We start from the raw sequence: 23328 nt of genomic DNA on the forward strand, positions 1-23328 counted from the left end.
AACCAGACATGTCAAAGCTAGAAGAGATACTTTAAGAGACACAAAGATTATTAAGGGATTCAAATTTAGAAGGATCTGAGTATGTTGCAACTCTTCAGCAAGTAACCACGGAGAAAATATGACAGAGGCTACAAATTGCAAATGGCATAAGGAAGATGAATAGAGACTGACAGTAACTAGACAGTAAATGAAGCTGATGTGGTGCAAGCTCAAAGAAACCCACAGGAATTATTGCCGAAGGATACCATGGAGGCAAATTTAAATAGGCTTGCAAGGAAATGAGAAAAGAACCAGGACAAACAGCTTCATAAAAAGTTTCCAGAGTAACTAAGCACAGCAGCTCAGGAAATCTCCTGAGTTAGAAGTGGCCAGATGCTGGGGAGACTAAGGAAGGAATGTAGCATATTACAGTGTTTGCCCTATTTACTCTCCTTTAGGCGCCCACTTACAGTAGACATGGAAATTAAGTATGGCCATACTGATTTGGATTAAGGCTATGCCTAGTATGGTACTCTATGTCCTTAACATCACTTACTTCATTTCTCATGCAATCAGATTGCACAAAACTATTACGCATGATAACTTTAATTAATATCAGATGTCCTGACCAACAGAAGCAACCTAACAACCTTTCATATCTCCAAAATTTGTAAGTTGCCTAAAACGCAGACTGTATCATGAGTGTGGCTGCATGCTCCACTAAGAGAGGCCTGGCAGACTTCAGCATGAGGTACAGTATGCAACACTGCAGAGCAGCGTTAAGCAGAGATTCAGATATGTACAAGAGGCACTCAAGAGCAGAGCATTATGTTGAGCTTTGAAGTGACAGAAACAACAAAAATCTAGCAGGGTACTTGCTACCATGGAGGAAGTGAGGAGAATTAAGAGAGCTGATAGCTGAGTCGGACCATAGACATCTTCAAAGATAACTAAAATGGTAAGAGCCAAGTAAAATAAAGTTCCTAAAATTAAATCAAGCAGCTCATAGAGGGCAACAGTCCAAACAGCATGAGAGAAGGCTGCTTATGAGGACTGCTCTAAAAGTGATGCCCCAATTTTATTATGTTGGCCCACAACATCAGAAGCAGATGATGGTAGCATGGCAGTAGAGGCTTAACCTTCCCACCAATATCCTGGTACATTTTGTTGCCATGTAACAGATGGCAGAAGAGTGACAGTATGACAAAATTGCACCTGACGTGGAACTGCAGATGTAGCAAAAGAGTCTCATGTGTCATTGAATTGCTCCATAAAGAAAAAAATGGCATCCATTGACATTCATCAACATTTGCTGAATGTTTATGGAGACCAAACAATGGATGAGAACACAGTGAGGTGGTGAGTGGTGCGTTTCAGCAGGGGTGACAGCAGGTGACCTCCATCAAAGGGATTTTTACAAGCACAGCCTGCAGGCTTTTGTTCACCACCAGCAAAAATGCATAGCTAGTGGTGGTGACTATGTTGAAAAATAGTGTTTTGTAGCTAAGAGTTTATTCTACCAAATAGTGTTATTATGCTCTCTGCATCTGTTACAGTTTCCTTGAAAATAAACAGGAGGTGTTAGTTCCAGAGCAACCAACACACATCACAACTGCAGTGGAAACATCAATATTCTGATTGGCAAAGTGAAAACCTCTACATCTTATCCATGCCTAAATCTTACTACATTGCTACTGAAACAACACAGAGGAATTATGATCACAATTGGAAATAAGATAGACTAAAATTCCTTCCACTGAAAATACTTTATAAACACATCAAAGCTCTACGAGTCACACCCAATTTTTACTCCCCTGAGACTAAACACTTATGCAGTTTTGCCTAGCAATGAAGTTTACTTTGCTACTTGCATAAGCAAACACTTTCTGTGATTATGGACTTTTGGAAACATCATCCGGCCTCTCAAAAGAAATTGGCTTGCAACTGTAACAGAAAACTAAAGACAATAGCATTTTTCCATCCAGCGCCCTAGCATTCCAGCTCTTGTTAGCATGGCTAGTAAAAACAAAGAGAACAGCAGACACATAATTCACATCTCAAGCTGAAATGGAAAAAAAAAAAAAAAAAAAAAAAAAATCCCTGGATACTAAGAAATCCAGCTGTAAGTTTCTGAACAGTCTTTTTTCATGAATCATCTTAAATCACTGCACTGCATATTCTGGCAAATTCTTGCCACCTGAAAATATCTATACTAAGATTATGAGAAATTGTATATACACTGCCTTTAATTTGTGGACCCAGCCATTTCAATTACTGTAATATTTGAATACTGTAGTTAAAAAAACCCAGCAAAATAAATCCTGTAAAAAGCTGTCATAAAACAAACTTATTTTATAGAACCACTGAACTAAAAAATGTCACAGTCAACAACACATTCCCACTTCTGATCCTCAGATCTTGAGATAGGACAGGAATGTTAATTTTCAAGTTGCACTACATGTGTAATTGCCTTGTTATACTACAAATAATAGGGGACTGTCTAAATTTGAAGCGAGAGCAAACAGAATTCAAATATAAAAGTTCCTATCATCTTCAGAACACCAAGACCAAGGCTAATGTGGCAGATAGCCTCCTGAGGTCTGGCAAGGTTTGAAATACAGAGTTCCACTTGGTGTGGCACATTTGGAGCTAGAAACCACTCTCACACAAGTAGTTTTCATCGGTTTTAAGTGACATCTAATATGAACAGAGTGACAGAAGTACTATGACATTGTAAGTTGTAAGTCATTACTGAGTAACGAGTCCTATCAATATCTGATCTTATAGTGAAACCATGTACAAACTCTCTACCTGCTAAAGAGTCTGAAAAATCTTGCTATGAAAATGAGAAATCATGGAATCATAGAATCCTTAGAGTCAGAAGGAACCTTTAAGGATTCTAGACAATCTCTCCTGCAATGAACAGGGAAATATTGCAGCTGTCAATAAATAACAGGTATATACTAAAGAAGTGTGTGCAGTCAACTTTAACACCTCAATAAATCCTCATCACCAAAAAGACAGTGTTCTGGAGAGAATTTGTGTGTCCCAAGTCCCTGCGTAGCATGTCTTGCTACTGGCCAGCTTCAAAAATTAAAAGCTCTTCCCAGAAAAACAGGCCCTGTATATCAGTTTCCACTAGAAATCCCACAGTACTTCTTCACTCCTCCTATTCCCTAGTGGCTTGAAAGCAAATTCTTCATACAGCTCCCAGAGAGGAGAGAGGAAAGAAGGTGACAGACAGACATGAAAGGGGTAACTGGGAAGGCAAGGGCCAAATAGTTTTCCCGGCGTTTCTAGGTTCCCACCCACCAAGCCACATTCCACAGCTCCACATGGGATAAGCTCTTCTTTACAACAGAAGATAAAACAGTATCTGACAGCGTTCTCTTTATAAAATGCTCATCTGTGGATGTCTGAAACAAAACATGAAACATGCAGTGTGTTGCACTTATGCTTCTTCATACTAGGCTAAATCCTACCAAATTACAGTGAACATTTGGGAAGGAAAAGAACCATGCTTCATGTTAATATCTTGAAAATACAAAATCCACAAATATTTCTCTAAAGGGCCAGAGGATTAAAAGGACTGGCTGGTACGTCATGGTGACTTCAGTGTTTAAATCCAGAATACTGAAAGATTAGCCAACCAGATGATACCTTTATTTCACCAACAGTGATGATAGTTAAAAGGGAAAGGTAAAAAATGAGAGAAGTATAAAATGGTAAAAATGGAAACTATATGTTTAGTATTTTTCCTTAGGAACTTTATAGTTCACATTCCTCTAAGTTTAGTCACCTTAATTTCACATGATTCACAATAGGCACAATTGCTAGTTACAGAAGATACGTTACTAACAACACAGATTAAGTTTTGGCGTCAACAGACAAGAAACACCTCACTATATTCAAAAACTATTTCAGTCAAAAAACTTACAAGAGTGTAAAGAAAAACTGTAAATTTGATTTTGCTATTTCTTTGTTCTTCTACAGCTGTACTGCCAAGGACTTAAGTAATAACAGCAAAAAACCGCACTGTTAACACCAAGCATAAGCAACTGATCAACAGTATCTTAAACCAGCTGTGCATAGCCCCGTTGTAGAATATGAAGGTTATTTATTTCCCAAAGCAAGCCCTCAGTATATCTTAAAAACAATGTAAATAATTTTGAATGAAGACTATGTCAAGCAGCAGTTCCAATTTGCCATATTTATTCAAAGAATCACAACTGTGGAAATGAGAACGTCTTCCAAGTATTTAACTCTGAATAGTCTACTCCAGCTTCACTTAAATATTTTTAATAACACATTTAAGCAAAATTCTACTGAAGCAACATAGTCCCTTTTACAGTGATGCTAAATAAATCTATAATGTAAACTCTCAACTCACTTAATGGCAATTTGGAGTACAGACAAAGTGATAACGAACATGTTCAAGAGATAGATTACTTTTTTCCCCACGGAGTCTCCCTGGAAGAGAGGTCACACCCTGAGCACGTAGTGGGAGGTCACAGACATCTTGCTGCAGAACTGGGATTTGAGTACATATTGTGAGGCTATAGCTTTCCACACTTTGCACCTGTGCAAATTAGGCACAACCTAGTGTAAAACATTACCCTTTCCAACTTTGTACAGCTGCAAGCAAGTGTACAGGTGCAGCTTTCCAGTGAGTCAGAGCCCACATTTTAATGCAATGACCATATATCATCAGTTCTTCCTCATGCAGTCCACAGTCAATCCTCTACAACTGACATTCACATACTAATAAGGGTTATTTTTAACATCATCACGGCTTATGGGGCACAGGGGGAGATCCTGGAAGCATTCAATACGAACATCCATCCCATTTGTACATGGGAAACTTAAGCCTGCTTTCAAGCCATACTGAAGTAATTTCACAGTCAATTCATGGAGCTCAGTGGATTCTGCTATAAACAAGTCTAGGCTGAAAACAAAGTTCATCCCACTATAAATCTGGTGCTAAACTCAGATGACCTAAATTTCACCTACCTTGACATGCGTATTTTGGAAAATTTATGATACAAGGCCCACTGTAGAACTCATAGGTAACAACAAAGAAATAATATTAAAAAAAAAGAAAGAAAAAAGATTTAAGGCCAGTTTATAATCCCTTCTAAATTTTTGTTCTTTTCTTTTTCCTCAGATATCAGAAACGTTATTGAAAATGACTTCTTTTGATTTAAAAATTAAGATCACATAAATTTATGCTTTGATTCAAGAATTATCAGTCCTACATTTACATAAAACTCTTGTTAGATGGCTCAGTATCCTGATAAATACTGTCTTGCAGTCCTACAGAGCTGCAAATACTTCCACACTTAGGATTTAAACAAATCTAACTCTGCTTCCTCCATGTTATAACACAAGCAACTTGATGTTTTCTTGTTTGAAAAACAAAAACCACGAAAACAGAAATCCCCTTTTCATGAATGGCTGCAGTCTGCAGCATCTAGTGCTACCTATTGAAATCTTGCTCCAGTGTGTAACTCTCAAAAATACAGATTGATAATATAGGGTACGCAACAAGTATCACTCCAGAGTTTATCTGTTTTCTGACAAGCAATAAACCTTTAACCTAGTTACTAATCCTTAAATATTGACTCTCTAAACAATTAGATTCTACTATAATCAACTGATAGAATAACAAGGTCTCTCTAAACAGTGAAAGGGAAGCTAAAAACAAGTAGGTAGATTTTGATTCTAAATAGATGCCTCCATACAGATGCCTACTACAGGTGTAGTACTGACATACAGACAACAATAGTCAACACCATAGATTCAGTGAATTCTTGCAAGATAACCCAGATAGGGCAGTTGGATAATGGTCCGAAAAGATGGTCTGGATTTCAAATCACTGTGTCATCTTTTCCAGCCACAAAAACATACTTGCTCAATTTAAACAGCTGTCATCCAATACTCAACTTGTTCATAGGTGTTTCCTGGGACTAGTTCCCACCACAAGCTGAAGCTTTTCCAGACATAGAAAGGGGTTATGCATTCCTGAAACTCCGTTACAACTAGGTTGCTTGTTTGCTCTGGGGATCCGCTCAGAGGCCTTTCCTACCCGTCCCTTCTGCAGTATCATTCTCCCTCTGGAGACTATAGCTTAGCAAAATATCTGTTCAACAGAAAACAAAAGGCTGTGATGTTGGATATTCTTCATTAAACAGAAGGAGATGATCCTTTTATTATCAGATTCATATCAATCTGTTCATACAACAGGAATACGTGAAATACATGGTGCAATTTACCTGCAACCTGATGTCATAAAAGCAATGTTTGTCACATTAGCATGTTATTTTAAAAATATTTTAACCATTTATAGCTTTAGATGCTCTTCTGAAATTCACTACATTCAACATTGCCCTTCAGTATTTCCTTCAGCATACTTGCATTCATTTTAACCTGTATTCATTTAACTTGAAATTCATTTTTTAGCTCTAAGTAGGAGCGAATTAAGTTCCAGCTACCTAGACAACCAACAAACCAGTTCTTTTATGTAAGCCTTTTAGTATCACACAGTGTTGGTATACGTTATAAATACGTATCTAACTGGCAGCTCCATAAAAATCAGTTTGGCTGAAAAAGATGTCAGTAGATCTCTTCCTTTACAGCACCATAAAAAAAAATAAATAAATAAACAGGGCAATTCTTTGCTCGGACTCCAGAGCCCAAACATTGAGTGTTGTCCTCACTTCCTTTCATGTTCTCAACTGCAATTAAGGCTTCTTTGGTTTATGAATTGTTATAGATATCTTTTATAGATACCATAATACATTTACAAACCTTGAGTAAAATTACACTTTTTAACTCTTCCAGAATGAAAAGTCTTCCCTTATACTAAACATCAGTAATTTTTCCACTCTATGCTACCAAAGTACTTCAATTGAAAGGCAGGATTAGGCACCTGCCTACCTATCACTTCCAGAGGCTACAAACAAGGTCACAATCTGGACACTGCTCTGCCTCTTAGGAGAAGAACCAGCTTCATGTAAGTCCTCAAGTTTGCACAAAGAGCCTTGGGCCCCTTCTTTCACCAAAGTTTATTATGCCAATAACAAGAGGGTTAGTGAGTCTCTGTGGTACATCATGTCCCAGTAGAGTACATGAATTTCATTTAAAAATGACATTAAAATGAACTGTTTCAACAAAACTGCTGTATCTTACTATATACAATGAAAGTTTGGATCCTAAAAGGGGGAGAAGGCAACAGATACATTTTTAACAAGTGTCCAACTTGTTAAAAGCAAGAAAGCAAGAAAGATTAAAGTAAGAAAAGCTTGTCATATAAATAGAGAAACAATTTGGCATGTACTTTTTCTAATAAAAATGTATAAGGAATTTTACAGCATAAAAACACGAATATTCACTTTCAAAAGAACAACCCCATTTTGGCATGTTGAAAACACTGCATTATCTCACAATATAACTATGAAATGAATGTACAAAGCTATAAATACAATAACATCTGTAGTTTTCATCTAAAGTAATCAGATGTTATCCATGAGAATATCAAAACCAAAAGGAAAATATCAGGTTTTGATAAAGGTTGAGACGTTCTGGGATTTATACAGCATTAAATCTTGCTCTAAATCAGGACAGACTGGTTCCTATTTTGAAAAGGAAGAAATCTCAGGTTTCATGAAGTCCACTTGAATTTTCAATAATCTCATTGTTTTTATATAAAAAGTGGTATATATAGTCAAATATAAAATCATTAGAAGTTGTAAAGATTAAAAAAAAAAAATCCATATTTTCTTTACTTTTGAACATTCTATTAAAAAAAAATAAAAATAACCCAAGTACTAATGAACAACGCTACATACACTAAGTATGAGAGGTAAGCAACCTCAAAGAATCGTCATTTTTAAAAAAAACTCTTACTATCCAGTGATCCCCAAGACCAGATGGTAGAAAAAAAACCAAAATATTTGCTTCCTATTTCTAAATTGTGGAATTTTGATCTGCTTTAATGAAACTTTTGCATCATTCACATCAGATTTAGTCAAAAAAGGGAAAAATCTGTCTTCTGAAAATAACAAGCACCAAGAAAGAACTTCCCAAAGAATTGTGTTGAATTTCCTTACAAACATTCCATTCCAAATATATCCTAAAGTCAACTGCTATTCTCACACTGACAATTAGTGGTTCCTGTGAAGCACAGGAATTTCTACCTTGAACTCAGTAGAACCTATCGAATAGGTTCAGAACTTCAGTTAGAAGGAAACAAAACAACTCACTGAAAAGCATACATGCCAATAGCTCAAGTTTTCTTAATGGAGAAACCTCACAAGTACACCTAAAAAATCCCTCAATACTCAATCTAATGACCTTTCAAAGACTAATTTGTCAGGTGTTCTTATTAGAGACTTTCAAAACACTTAAAATCTACCTGTAGCTTTCTTTTTACGTATGTCATACTGTAAATCAACTAATACAATTACAGTCTAAGGTACAACCTCACAGTTGACGACAGCTCCTCAGAATTGTAGCCTGAGCTGATGCCAAATGGGTAGCCTCCCAATGTTCCTCCACACATGCACTACTCCCTGCTCTTGGCATGTCCTGAGAGTCCCCTTCTGCCAGTGCTAGCCCTCCCTTAATCGTGCTGCCACACAGCTGAACAAGGCGATTCAGCTAAGGATACACAGGAAAACACAGATCAGTTTCCCTAGCCAAATCATGACTTTTCTTCTCCTCCTGCTTTTCTATACCTCCACCAAAAGAATTTCAGCAGAGGTTAGGGAATAATGTAATAGCTCAACCATAGCCCTTAAATGTTTGGGCTGTTTTGTTTTAGGTGCTGTTACTGATTGTTTTGTTGCATTTTTTGTTCTTGGTTGGTTGAAAAAACAAGAATGAATTGTTTTGCTCTGCAATATTTGGTAGGTCACTCCAAAAGTAATGCCTCATATTTATTTCCAAGGAAACTATAACAAAAGATACAAAGAGCACAAAAACACTATTTGATAGAGAAAATTATTGGCTAATAAAGCACTATTTTTCAACGTGGATATCACTATAAGCTACACATTTTCACCAGCGATGAACAAGAGCCCACATGCCATGCTCATCAAAACATACATGACTGGCCAGGAAATGGCTTGCCTTTCACACTGCTATCACAAAAGCTGAAACACATCACCTACTGCCTCACTGTGCTCACATCCACTATTTGGTCTATAGAAATGTTTAGAAAGCATCAATGAATTTCCATGGGTGCCATTTTTTCTGCATGGAGGAATTCAATTTCACACCTTTGCTTCACATGCACTTCCATGTCAGACATTCTGTCAGACTGTCCCTCTGCTGCCATCCGTCACATGGCAACAAAATATACTAGGATATTGGTGGGAAGGTTCAGCTTCTACTGCCATACCACCATCATCTGCCTCTGGCGTGGTATGCCAACAGAATGAAATAGAAGGCATTACTTTTGTAGCAGCCCTTGTAATATCACATTGCATAATCTCTCCAAACAGAAGTATCTGATAGAAATTTTGACGTATGTTTAGCTAGCTACACTAGTCACTCCAGGTTTGTGTAGGCTGCCTGTATTTAAAAGCACTTCATTTTTTCCATACATGACTTTTCTTTCAAATTTCTGTACTTGGGATAGTTGTTCCTCCCCCCCCCCCTTAATTTAAGATCACTGGATTGCTCCTGCCTTACAGAAGTTGTTGGAATGCAGGTAATTTTTTATTCTCAACTTTTTAGGGGAAAAAACTGATTGCATTTTCTTACAGCTAAATCAGACATCTAATGCTCTGCATCCAGTTCATATGAAACACTGCCAAATCAAAGTGGCAAATGAAAATAGCAAGCAGAAACCACTCAGTGCATCTAATTGGTCAGTTCAAATGATGTAAACTAACCTGTATACAGATTATGTGTCAAAAGAAGCATTGTGTTTTAAATGTTTACAGAGTGCTAGCAAGACACAGAAAGCAAATATCTTTCCACACCTACCTTAATTAAAAGAAGGCATTCCTCTGACTCTTGCACAAATTTACCACCTTTACCTATAATTCAGCTTTACATGAAATAGTATGAAATATACTAGTAAGCAACATTTTTTTTTTTTATCATTAAAATCATAGTAAGGGATATCTTTACACAATTTAATAAATCAAGACTAATCTAATAACATATCTGTCCTTGAGTATCTTCAGATACCATTACATCCTGAGCATGGATTTAAGAGTTTGCCTTATACAAATGAGTTGGAACAATTACAGAGCAAATAGGAAAGTTCTAGGGTTCATTCTTGCTAACGATGTTGAGAATGTTATTTTTAGGTGTTATTGTTTCTTTGCAGAGCAGAGACCGGGGACAAAAGTGGCTAAGAACAACAATCCAACCGAAAGTCTGATAGCTTTGAAATTTTGGGTGGGATGTAATTCTTCAACTGAAAATAATGCTTTTCTTTTTTTAAAAAAAGCAACAAAACAACACATTTAGAAATGGAAAATTGTTTGAGTTTATTTAATTATTTAACTGTTTGAGGTTTATGTTCCCAGTGGAAAAAAAGGCAATAGAAAGACATTCACCACCTGAATATCATTTCTCATTTTCTCTCCTGTCTGGAAACAAAACAAAACCAGCAAAGCAAAAAGCTCAGCACTTAATCTCTCTCCTCTTCCCTCACCTGCCATGAAAAAAAATTTACAGATCTCTTTCTGATTTCTTCATCCTGAGCAGAAACAAATTCATCATCAAGAACAGAATAAATTTGTCAAGGTCATAAGATGTTACAATACACCACACAAAAGAAGGCAGTTTTATTCAGTTTAATGAGATGATACTTCACCTACAAAGCTGAAAATTGATTAACACTGTGTTTTAAATTTCCAAGAGAAGGTCGAATGCTTATAGAGATGCATGTTTTGTAATATTTTTGTAATAAAAAGGCAGTGAAGTACCATTGCATATGAAGACCTATTAGGTAGCATGCAACTCTAGAAAGATAGATCTCATTTAACTCCTTTAAAAACATGAAACATCACTATTTGTAAATGACAATATTCTCAAGAAAATGGCAGGGATGGAGGAAGGGGGGAAGAGTACAAAAGTAAAGAAAAATCACAACCACCACCAGTGATCCCATTTTCCTACTGCAAATCAGTATCCTGCTGATAACTCATAGCTAACATTTGAGAATCAAGAAGTTTACTATACAGTTTACTATACAGAAATTGCTTCATACACTCTTTTCTTCTTAATACGACACCATGACTTGAAATACTGAATCATTTCTTCTTTCCAAGGCTAAGTTTTTAAAATATAAAATGAAAAACTGAGCTTTAGCATTCATCTCTTACTTTTAGAGAAGTAAATCAAGGTATGGATACCTGAACCGAAAACCAAGGAAGAAAAAGTGTGTAAACATCTTTCTTTCTACATATAGACTTTAGTACATATACCAGAGGCAAGACGGGAAGGACCAAGGTTGGCATCAGGCAATAGGGAATTCCAGAGTGAGCCATGGCAGTGGCAGTTGCCTTCCTGCTCTTCATACCATGGCATGTTATTAAAAAGCTACGGATTTAAAGTCTAACAGCTTATCTTCCACACAAATCCGGCTTCAACATATTTCAAGAGTTGGAGACGTAGCAGAACAATATGAGAATTAATAAAAAGAGAATTTGCCAAGCTGAGATGCAGGAAATAATTTTCTTCCTGATGTCTTAAGAAATCTCTTCAGTCTTGCAAGCTAGTCTAAAAACAAGCCCTTTCAATTCTTGAAATCCTGAAATTCAGAGCAGCATTATCCTCTCTTTTGTAGGCCAGTAAAGGCAATCTGCTAGTTCTTAATCACCCAGTAATGCAACATCTGAGAATATCCAATACTGAGCAATCTGAGAAGAAACGCTTCACAGAGAATGCTAAAGACCACAAAGAAAGCAAGTACCATCAGCTGGAGGAAATTCTTATATGTTTATGAATTGCCAGTATCTGTTTAAAAGCTGTAACTCATTATGTCTCCTGAAATTGAGGCTATAAGATAAATACATTTTCAATCAAGCAATGCACAACAATATTAGAACAGTTCACTGAGTTCCACAATAATGTACCTTTCAAAAAAAAAAAAAAAAAGGCTTTGGAAGGAATTGTCATGCTAAACATTTCCCACTACAGCCTACAGAAGTAAACGTCCTCCAAAAATCCCAGCTACCTACATAGAATACAACCAATAAACTTTTTAGGGTGGGGGAGAAGCCAAGAGCCAGTCCAAATCACTGTCACAGGCATTGCTGATTTGCAAAAAACATCACTCACGGTAGAGCTGGTCTTCCACAAACCTTGTCTATTGCTCGTTAAGTCTGGGAGTCAAAATTCCAAACAAAGTACTCAGTTAATATATGGGCTTTCTGAACTGGTAAGATACTAGATGATCAAATTTGACACTGAAATTATATACACATCACTCAAGTAACTTAGATCCTTTCCCACTTATTTTCCTAAACTCTTCAAATTCCTTCATAAGCTGAACACATCTTCACAGCTTTACCCGTCAACATAGATAAAATTTTTACTTCTGGGTTCATGTATTTAAAATTTTAAATATTTTTGTTTTCCCATTCAACTCATATTGCAAATATTTATTTTATAGAGAGCAATTTTCTTGGCATCTACAAAGTTTTCTTTAAATGTAACATTACTAAGCTGAAGTCTGAAACGGAAAGAGAGCCCAGGCATGGCTTAGTGGCTAGACCTGATTTCAGACAATGTAGTAAAGAAATCCAAAGGCAAGGAAACATACCTATTTAAGTCAGGACTATCACCAAAAGCAGGTTTGTAGCTCTTCTGCACTACACATTTATGTTCCCTATAGGTGCTCTGAAAATAAGGCCAAGACTGCAAAGTGCACTGATATGAAATTGAGATGGAAATAACAGAGCACAAAATACCAAGGCTACTATGTTTTCTACAGTGGCATTAGTGAAAAGCAACAAGCCTATTTTATCTGTGTACAGTTGCTCTGCAGTGAAAGAAGTAACAAATGCACAGACAAATGATTTCCCATTCAACTAGAATTATCACAGATTTATAGAAAAAAAAGTTCAATCAAAATATTATAGAGCTCCCCTTCTGAGATATAATAATCCTGCCACTTTGCTGAAGTGTGAAACTAGCAGAATCAGAGCAAGTTAATTAAAAGCCATGTAAGTTATGTAGTTATTTTCTAACACCTTACCATGTAGCTTGACAGAATTGAGTAAAGTTAAAGAGGAAAGAATGGAAATCATCTATGTAACAAATCAAGGATTGTATTTTGCAACCAAGAAGTGATTGATGATGGAATTAGGTTTATAGAACACTCAGCCAACAGCATGAATTAGGATTACACAATCTGGCAGAAAGAGCTTGGTAAACACAGAATGGAATAACTGAAACCAGGAAGGGCACCAAGAAAAGTCACATGTACAGATACAAGTTTAGCAGTTTAATCTTTTTGTTCAAGCAACTTTTTAAGATGACATTCTTACTAAATCATTATTTTGATAATTATTTAGAAAGACAACCAACATTTTCCATTTTAACCGTCATTAGCGGTACACCTATATACTTTGGAGAGTAAAAGTTTCCTCAGTCTTTCCTTCTCTGCGCATTAATTCCTGTTGTATTGTTTCTTGTCTAGTGTCATGGTTCGGTGATTCTTGGTTTTCAGTATTCCACATCATAACATCATGTGGGGCACTGGGAGTTTAACTGTTAATGCTCAACTTCCAGGTACCTGTTCAAAAGAGAAGAAGAACTACATTTCCCAAGGGACTCTGTGGTCACAGAGAGGAGATAGAACTCCTGGCAAGGTCACCTGATGCACTTTTTTTCATCTGCTCTTCATCGGTTCTCCTCGCATCTCCCTGCTGCTCAACTGGACTGCGCATCTCACCTCAGTATGTGGCGAGCCCTATCCACCTTTCAGACATTCTTTCTCTCAATATATTTGATTTATTAGCTTCAATTCTGATTATATTGTATTGTGGTGTGTTATCTTGCATTCCAATACCATACTTAGTAAATTAGTTTGTTTCTACTCAGATTGTTGCCGCTGTTTTTAATTATTTTGGGGTTCCCGATTACCCTTTTCCAGAGGTGCAGATTTTGCGAAATCCCTCTGCCCCGCTGGTCACAGAACCAGGCTAAGCCAGCCCATAAACCATTGACATCTAGCAGTACAAATAATTGCCTAAGTTTATTATTTTTAGTGCAGTGGTCAAGGATTCAGACTACATTGTCAGAAAGGCTGACAAATTCAGTCAAATAATAAAAAACTCTCAACACAAGAATGAGCACCACTTAGTTCTGCATTTGAAACTGATTAGTTGTGATTATGAAACAGTAGACAGTACATAATTAGAAAGTGTACAATACACATTGTAATCATGGACAACGCATATATGTATATATTTTCTTTTTAAATAGCCCTCCGTAGCCTTAAGAATAATAGTTCACTAGAAAAAAAAAAAAATCAGTTCACATTGGGACATTCAGCCATAACTAAGCTGAAGAGTTTTTGGAAAAGTTTTATAGCAATGAGGTTACAAAAAAGTTGCACCACATTAGATAAAACTTCACAACATACAGTTGACTACACATTTACCTTGTGTTGCCTACATATTATTGTAAATATTATATCAGAAGTGATATTTCAAATAATGCAGCTGCTTCACATCCAATTATAACAGTTCTGACCCAGAACTTCTAAAGCTTTAATAACTTGTAGCTAAACAGTTAATAAAAAATTAAGAAAAAAGTGCTTAAGTACAAATATATATTTGCAAATACTTAATTATTTTTCCTAATTAATTTTTTAGAATTATTAAGCCATTATGAAATCCTAGCAACGTACTATCTCTACAAAAATAGTTCCCATTAACTCTGATTAAATGATTAAAACTAATTCTAGGTATTTTCTCTAGGCAAAATATTCTACTCTGAAGGTCTCTGCTCTCGTTTTAGCAAAATTAGATGAGAAATTAAATTTGAAAGACTGTACAGAGTATATAATTCCACAGTCTACTTCTAATTCAATGTGAAATAATTAATCCCAGTTAGGGTAATTACTTCACTTCTGTGACTAAATAAAGCTACCAAAGGAATGATGATACAACTTAAGGATTTAAGCTGCTATAACAATATCTGCCAAATATTATCAAACACCAGAATTTTACTCTTTCTGCTGAGGTGTAGCATAACATAGCTCACAGTTTATATATATTCATGAATATACTAGGAGGTTAGAGAGGCAAGGAGAGGGGAGAAAAGAATCAATGTAATCATCACTGATTTATGCTCACCACTGAAAAAGGTTCATTTCTTTCTACTGTCACTACTTTATAGCAATATTGTGGACTAATTCTTCCTTGTACGCTTCTTTGTATGTTTCGCTATTTTGCAAATGCATCATTTCATAGACAAACCACATACAAAATATAAATCACATCAGAAGCAGAGTATTTGTTTTTAGCTAAAGTACCGTGCTGCTATTATCATTAAAGAACTTCCCACGCGCTTAAGTGCCTACTGAAACATTTTCCCAGCTTCTTATTTAGACAAAATTGGATTGAGAGAATGAGTATTTCCTACTTTAGGCAAGAAATTTAACATTAGGAAGGAATGATTTCAGGAGAAGGGAACTATTAGGATGATTTGTAAAGCTTGTGCTTAAAACAGGGGTTTTTTTGCTTCCAAATGATATACAAGCATGAGTCTGAAGGAAGACAGATCAACTGTAAAGATCAATTTTCATCTGTACAACCACTTCCTGTAGCAATACTCTGAGTATTAGGAAAATCACCATCCGCTGTTAGAGATTTTTAAATACTGTGCATTTGCCAGTTTTGACTCATTAAATATCAAGAAAAGATTAGTCACAAGACTATCATCACTCTTAGAATATTTTATTATGCATTAACTGTAGTTAACTGATTTAGTGTTTTTTTCAGTTTATAGTGCTGAGTATATTCCTTTTTACAATACTCAAGACAGTAAAAAAAATCTCAGGCTATTGGTAAACTAAGCATAATAATCATCCATGGAAAAAAAAAAAAAAAGAGGATATCCTGTTGCTTCAATATCTATAAAAGATCAGCGAAAAAACCAACATTGAGGAAAAATAATAAATCTTTACTAATAATGAAATATCTAAAGAAAGGTTTCAGGCTAATCAACCTTTTTCTGACAGTAGTTTGTCAGCTACTGTTTTATTTCTTTTGCAATTGTACACCTCAAATACAACTTGCTGATGAACACTGGTTACGATGTTCAGTTTCCACTGAAATGAGTAGGATTTAGACTACTACTTTTCCTCATTTTCCAGAGAACATATTACCTATGCACATATATATATATATTTCCTCAAATTAGACATACATATACATACATTTTCCCATGTAATAATACTTTTCCTGACATTAGACATCAGAAGGAAGGACAGTGTAAAGGACCCAACTTTATTGACCGAAAAATAATATCTAAGCTTTGTGTGCACAAACCACTGTTTTGGAAGACTACATCCAAAAGACATCTATTATTCAAATTTGTAATTAGAAGTGATTGAATTTTTATATCCTGCAGGTCATCATCACAAAAACCTCCTTTCAGAAACTTCTAACAAATATTTTTATACTAATTTATATACTTTGACAGCACAAGGAGTTTCATCAGAACATCTGCCATGCTTGCTGTGAAATCCTGACTTGTATTGAGCTTGGAGGTAGAGAACTTTCCATGTCATATCTTCACTGGAACTGAACCAAATACGTTACAAAGAAAATGAGTACAGAGAGTTGGTCAGAGAAATATTAAAGCCACTTCTGCCACGTTGTGGAAAGTCTGACAAATCCAAAACTATTTTTGTAACTGTTAGCTTATTTCGCAAAATGTTAAGATCATTATGATATCTTTTGGGTACTTCACACACTTAAATAGATGTCATTTTCTTTCCCACAGGTAATCTGCCCTTTCACAAGTCTCAACCTCCCCTTCTTTCTTTCTTTTTTTTTTCCTCTTTTCTTCCCCCTTATCTCCTGTCTCACCCTTCCTGATTATATACACTTCAAAGGCCACAGTAGTAGTCAATCAGCCTGCTCCCAGGAAGCCCTCAGAATGTCACCTACCAGTACACATTTATTCATTAGTTCACTTGCTGTATTCAAAGAAATCTCAATTCTTTAATTCAGATTACTTCTCTTAAAATTATTAAGACCATTATTTATATTATCAGTAGAAAACATTTTTTCTAGGAATAAATCTGTAGTCTGCAACTTTTTTCCCTCCTATTTTGCGTTTCATGCTTCCATGCCTTGAGTCAGGTCTTAATTGCCAGCCTATCTTAATAAATACTGCTAATAGGTTTTTTGTTTTCTTTTCATCATCTTCATGATTATTACTATGCAGCCAGTTACAGAATTATTATCATAGAAGCATGAGAATTGGGTTATTTGCATTTTTGTTCAAGACTGCTTATTCTTTCAATTGATGTTTAAATTTACTCTTTCTCATTTACAGTACTTAACAATTTTTCTGCTATTTCCAATAAGAAGTATTTTCTTCCTCTTTATGGCTATTTTTAACTATTAAGAGTTTACTTTCTCTAAAAACATAAATCCATATGCTTTTTGTGGCCAGTAAGCTGATATGGATATGGATGATGAACATTAAATACGTCTTTGTCTAGCAAATTAAAAACCAGATAAGACAAAAATAGAACCTCCTACACCAACATTCTTTAAATACATTTCTCAAAAGATAACCAGTAAGTTATTGTAAAAAGTTATGATACATGCGAGAAGCTTCACTACTGTGAGATAATGAAACCATTCCCTCCACACGTACCACAGTTGTTTGTTACATGAGAAAAAAGTTTGTTTACATATTTCAGCGCAGCATTTTATATTAATTTCCCAGATTGTTCCTCCTCATCAATGCTAAAAGGGTAAAATATTTCATGACAAAGCCCATAAAGCTGGTAAAATTATCCATAGCAATTGTCTGTGACGATATAAATGTAGCAGTGTCAAACAACCATAAAAAACTCCTTAAAAACTGTTTGGGGAGTATACATATCCCTTCCAGAAGAAAACTCAGCATCAGAGAAAAGCCAGTCAGAAAACACTGAAAGCAAAGTGACATAAAGGAGAACTCATCAGTAGTCAGCAACACCAAAAGCAGGAGAAAAAAAAAAAAAGGAGAAAGCAACCTTCTACACAGCTCATTTTTAATACTAACAAAAACTAATGATATCTTTAATTTCAGCTGTATTAAAGTTCAACTTCCAAGTTGCTTCTCAGTCTCTGATTCCTCATCTCTGTTCTTTCTCATCCTTGCCACTGCCCCCTTAATTAAATTCGAGCAAACATCACTGTATTCAGTTTCAATTGGTTACTAATCACAACACTAAAAACCCAAACCTTTATAGTCTCCATGTTATTTTTGAAACATTTTTTGTGCAAGCATTCTTGCAATACGAAATAATTAGTCAAAAACCTTGATTTCCTTCTGCCTGCTTCTATAGCAAGAACAGCAACTGATTTAACTGGCATGTCTTCAGAATGGTGGTACAACAGAACAATTTTGGAAAACAAGAAATAAATCAGCTGAGGAGCTTTTCAATTTCCTTTCACCTCTTGGTATAGTGGACTATACCACACATATCACAAATATCTTGGCTGTATTTTTTCTACCAACTTTCATGTCATGTGTAAGTGTGTAATCTTGGAAATAATGAGGATGTGCCTGTGATTAAAGCATTATCAAATACACTTCCTTACTACTCTAAAGCCCTTTATGGCACATAGACCTAAAGTATTAACTGAAATACAAAAAAAAAAAGTGTTAAAAGTATATTGAATTACTGTTCTAATGAAAAAAATTCTAGTTTCATTGGTTTGTGTATTCAAACACAATACAGAAGTCTTGTCTATATACAGTTTAGTCTTTCCTTGTTAAATTAAGTACATTATTGATATGGTATTTTCAACGTTAAGAATAAGCAGACGGTGGAAAGAACTCTAAAGGGTGTAATTGAAGTGTGATAGGAAGAAATTATTTAGTAGATCATAATACAATTTTCCCTGGCTTGCATAACACTTGAGATAATTTTTTAACATAAGGTGGATAATTGTCAAGTTATTCTGCAGAGCTACATAGAATCATTATATTTTGAGTACTAGTCATATCACTTATCTAGCATTGTCACACACAGCGCACATGGGTCATCTTCATCTTTCTCCAGCACAACTTTCTCTACAGAGGTACAAATATGTACTTATTTCATTTGAATTTTCCAAATACTCTTATGTCAACAAAAACGGCACTATCAACTTCTATCAGTCTTGAAAACTTAAGTGAATCATAGATTCACAAGGTTGGAAAGAACCTACAAGATCATCTAGTCCAACAGTCCTCCCACTACCATTGCTACCACAGGGTACTAAACCATATCTCATAGCTCCTCATCCAGATGCCTCTTGAACTGCCAGAGACAGCGACTCTACCACCTCCCTGGGCAGGTGGTAGAGTCATACATACACAGATAGCTGTTCCAGAAATTAAAGGAGGGGAAAGTTGAGCTTTCATACCTTATAAATTTTATACTATTATTGGCAAGGGTAAGAATTCACCTACAAGTCTTATATTCTACTAACTTAGGCTGGGATATCTCTTTTAAAAAAAAGCTAGAAACCTACAAAATTATTTCCTGTGTAACACTTTTGTAATAAAATAGTACCCTGAATACTTTGCTTTCACAGCAGACCATTTACTTACGCCTTGCTACTGGAGAAGAGGAAGTTCTGAACTGTGGAAAGGCTCTTGTTCAGCACATACTCAGTAAGAGCTCAATAAGGGGCAGCTCCTGTCAAGGCAAGATTTAATCAACAGTATTTGAAATGTTTTAACTGCTGTGCTAGCAGAACTCATCTAAACATCTCACAGGGAGGAAGCAGACCATGACAAATATTTCTTTTTTACTGGCACTATAGATAGAGATGAACAGCTGTTCCAGGGAAGTACAAACCTGCCTACTATTTTAGGCAGAAATAGAAAGACTGTCATGCTTTGAGCTATACAAACTCTCTGAGAGCAAAACCCATTGCAATGGCTTGCTCTGTGCTGCTGTTTGGCATAAATTTGGAGTCCACAAAGCAGGCTTCCCAGTTTCACAAAAGCAGGTCTTCTCTCTAGGCTGAAGGGCATAATTGTTACAGATTCTATAACCTGACTATAAATCTTCCATTAGCCAGAACACTAACAGCAAGCCATTTGTTATCAAGTGTAATAAACACTGGAAACAATATATGTGAATTTAAGATGTTATGACAACACGTTACTCCAGGGAGGCAGAGAAAGCCCTGCTGGTGCAGAAGTCAAACCAGTCCTTCAGTTGCAGCGTTCCTTAACCCACAGATTTTTGTCACAGAGAGAGTGGGCATGGCACTGAGGGATGGAGATCATCCTTCACTATTTCAATTTACCCTACATTATGATGCATAGATTCCCTTGCAGAGTGCTCAGGACTGGTCTGATTATTGCAGCCTGCACAGAAAGCTCTTTCTGAGGAACGCCTTACAAGCGGTTGCTATTACTCATAGCTCAGACAGCAAGAAAATTCATTGAAAGAGCTACCAATTAAAAAATAAAATCAAGTATTTTCAGAGGTGCAGCACAATAAAATCCTCTCCTTACTGCACCACACAAAAATTCAAAACAGGGAGCTGTATTAGAGGAAACGGTGAAAATTACAGTGTCATTCAGACATAATATACTAAAATGTCCACATTTTAAAAGAATAAAACTAGAACTGCATAATACTGCTAGAAGAATTATGTTTCTTTGAAGGGCTTTAAAAATTACCTCACCCTGCTAAACTTTTTTGAATAGTATAAACATAACACAAAGTAGAAAATACAAAATATAATTAAAATACAACAGAGCACTCACGTATTTTTTAAGATTAGTATTCAAAAATGAATTTGATAGCAAACAAAATTTATTGTGGATTTATTTTTAAATAGAAAATTTAAACTAGTTATGTACTCTTCACACATGTTGACTCCAAGTAATTCTTAACGCAGTCTGGAAACACTATATTCGTTTTTACAGCACCCCAAAATAGGTATCTGAAGAGGAATTTTGTTCAAAACTACACATTCTCTTTGGAAGAAGAGTTGATTCTCTCCATACACACATGTATTTGTCCAAAGAGAAATCTATCCATTTGGCTTAAGCTTCTAGATGTAGTAAAATAAATCTGACACAGACAGAGCTATATGTATGCAACCTTTCCCATGCATATAACGTAGTTAAGTGTGCAGCTGAGACTTTAAGTAGACACACATCCGGCCCACACCCAATTTGGAATAGCAAAAGCGCACACCTATGACAAAATTGATAGATGCTGGCCAGAAATCATGAACACATCATAGCTGCCATGGTTTCATGGCTTTTCATCAGTATTCCACATCATAACATGAGGCAGAGCACTGGGAGTTGAAGAGTTAATGCTGCAGTTCCATGGGCAGTTGATATACTTCATGAATTCCAGTCTCAGAAGAGAAGAATGAACTACAGCTCCCAGAAGACTTCTTTTTTCTGCTTCTGTTTTCCAAGTGGAGGGAAAGATAAAATACACCCTCTTTGCTCCCTGGCCACTTTGCCCACAGCATTAGGATTAAGGACACAGGTTTCAGAAACTGTCTCAATTTTACTTGATTTATTAGCTTCAATTCCAATTATATTGTATTATGTTGTATTATATCAGATTCTGCTACTATATTTAGTAAACTTATGGTTTTTTTTTCCCTTAGCTCATGGTCACCACTTTCCTTTGTCCAGGCCCATCTCCCTACCATTTCCTTTCCTCCCTGTTCTCTCCCTTCCCAGGGCATGGATCTACGGGTTCCTCTGCCCCCTTGTCACAGAAACCAGGCCAAACACTGAAAATAACAAACACTAAATAAAGCTGGTAGAGGACTACTGCCCCGAAGTGTTACAATACCTGCAGTACGATAACAGATCACACTAGGACACAGTAAAAGAGAAGCATTTCAAACTTAGATCCAGATGTGCCGCCTAAACTTAAAGCAAGCTTTTCAGAGTTTTACTGACAAATGCACAATTTACTAACAAAGCAGCAAACATAAAACACATCAATGAGACTATATTCTCACTACTCAAATTCTAGAGGATTGCAACCATGTCTTATGTCAACAGGCATAAATAGAGTAGCACAGGTATCTGCTCCTCGATAATTAGTCTCTTAGATTTCACATGTTTCCATTTGGAACAGAATATTAGAGACTAAACTGCTGGCAACAATGATGGCAACACAGAACTGGCCAGTAAAAGTGAACTTTGAATTACTTCAAATGAGTAAAAGCACACATACACTCAAGAATTATATACTAAAAGGCTTGACAAGGAAATAACCATTTCTTACCCACTAGAATGCATAGGAGTTTTTAAATGTCATTCTCTCTCTGTATTATATTTATAGTCCAGCAAGTTTATAATCTGATCTTCCAAGTACAACTAAATCCTACAGCTTAAAAATATGCACAGCTGATAAGTTTTGAAGTACAGCTTTACAGATTCACTTGAGTGATGAAGCTCAGGACAGCGTTATGGTCAGAGCACTACAACCTTCAGACACGCTCTTATTTGAAATGCCCCTGCATTTCATCAAGCCTCTCATAACTCTACATTTTCTTACATAATCCAAACTCTATTAAATGTGCTCTCTTTTAAAACACACTTACACCATGGGTTGCCTCCTTGATTATTTCCTACTCAAACTATGGGTTAGAAAGTCATGTGGTCATACATCCAGTTTTCCCCCACCCTTTCTTTTCAAAATCACAGGCCAATCTCAGGGCTAATAAAATACGTCCACTGCACAACTCAAAACATGAAAGTCAAATTACTGATTTTTACCTCTAACATTTTCTTGAAGAGCACCACTCTTTGGCCTTCTAACTGCAATTTTCCCTTCGGTTCATCTGCACAATCACTGCCCTAGAAAATGTACATGTAAATTAAGCAGACCAAATCAAGTAACCTCACATAATGTCAGCTGCCTCCTCCTCTCCAAAACGTAACCGTGCTAGTTTAACAATTTATACAGCTTAAAAACTATGTAGAAGTCATGCCGCCTGAGCTGCTTGCTCAGCACCAGAGATCATTTTTTCATTCTGTCTTCTCCCACACTAATTTTCTCACTTCTATCACCACCAATTTCTCACATCACCCAGATTAAAGATTGCTGGGAGGCTTCCTCTCCAGCCATCTGAAATTGAGACCTACATTAGACCTTTAATCATT

At 36.1% G+C, this 23328-nt stretch overlaps 1 protein-coding gene across 3 annotated transcripts in view; it reads right to left on the minus strand.

The window, feature by feature from the left end:
- Positions 1-23328, minus strand: part of CBLB (Cbl proto-oncogene B) — a 123736-nt gene that overhangs the window by 72448 nt on the left and 27960 nt on the right. The window lies entirely within an intron of this gene.

This window comes from Centrocercus urophasianus, unplaced genomic scaffold (genome assembly GCF_019232065.1).
Source record: "Centrocercus urophasianus isolate 14NV4802_14NV808 unplaced genomic scaffold, USGS_Curo_1.0 seq_12, whole genome shotgun sequence".
Lineage (NCBI taxonomy): Eukaryota > Metazoa > Chordata > Aves > Galliformes > Phasianidae > Centrocercus > Centrocercus urophasianus.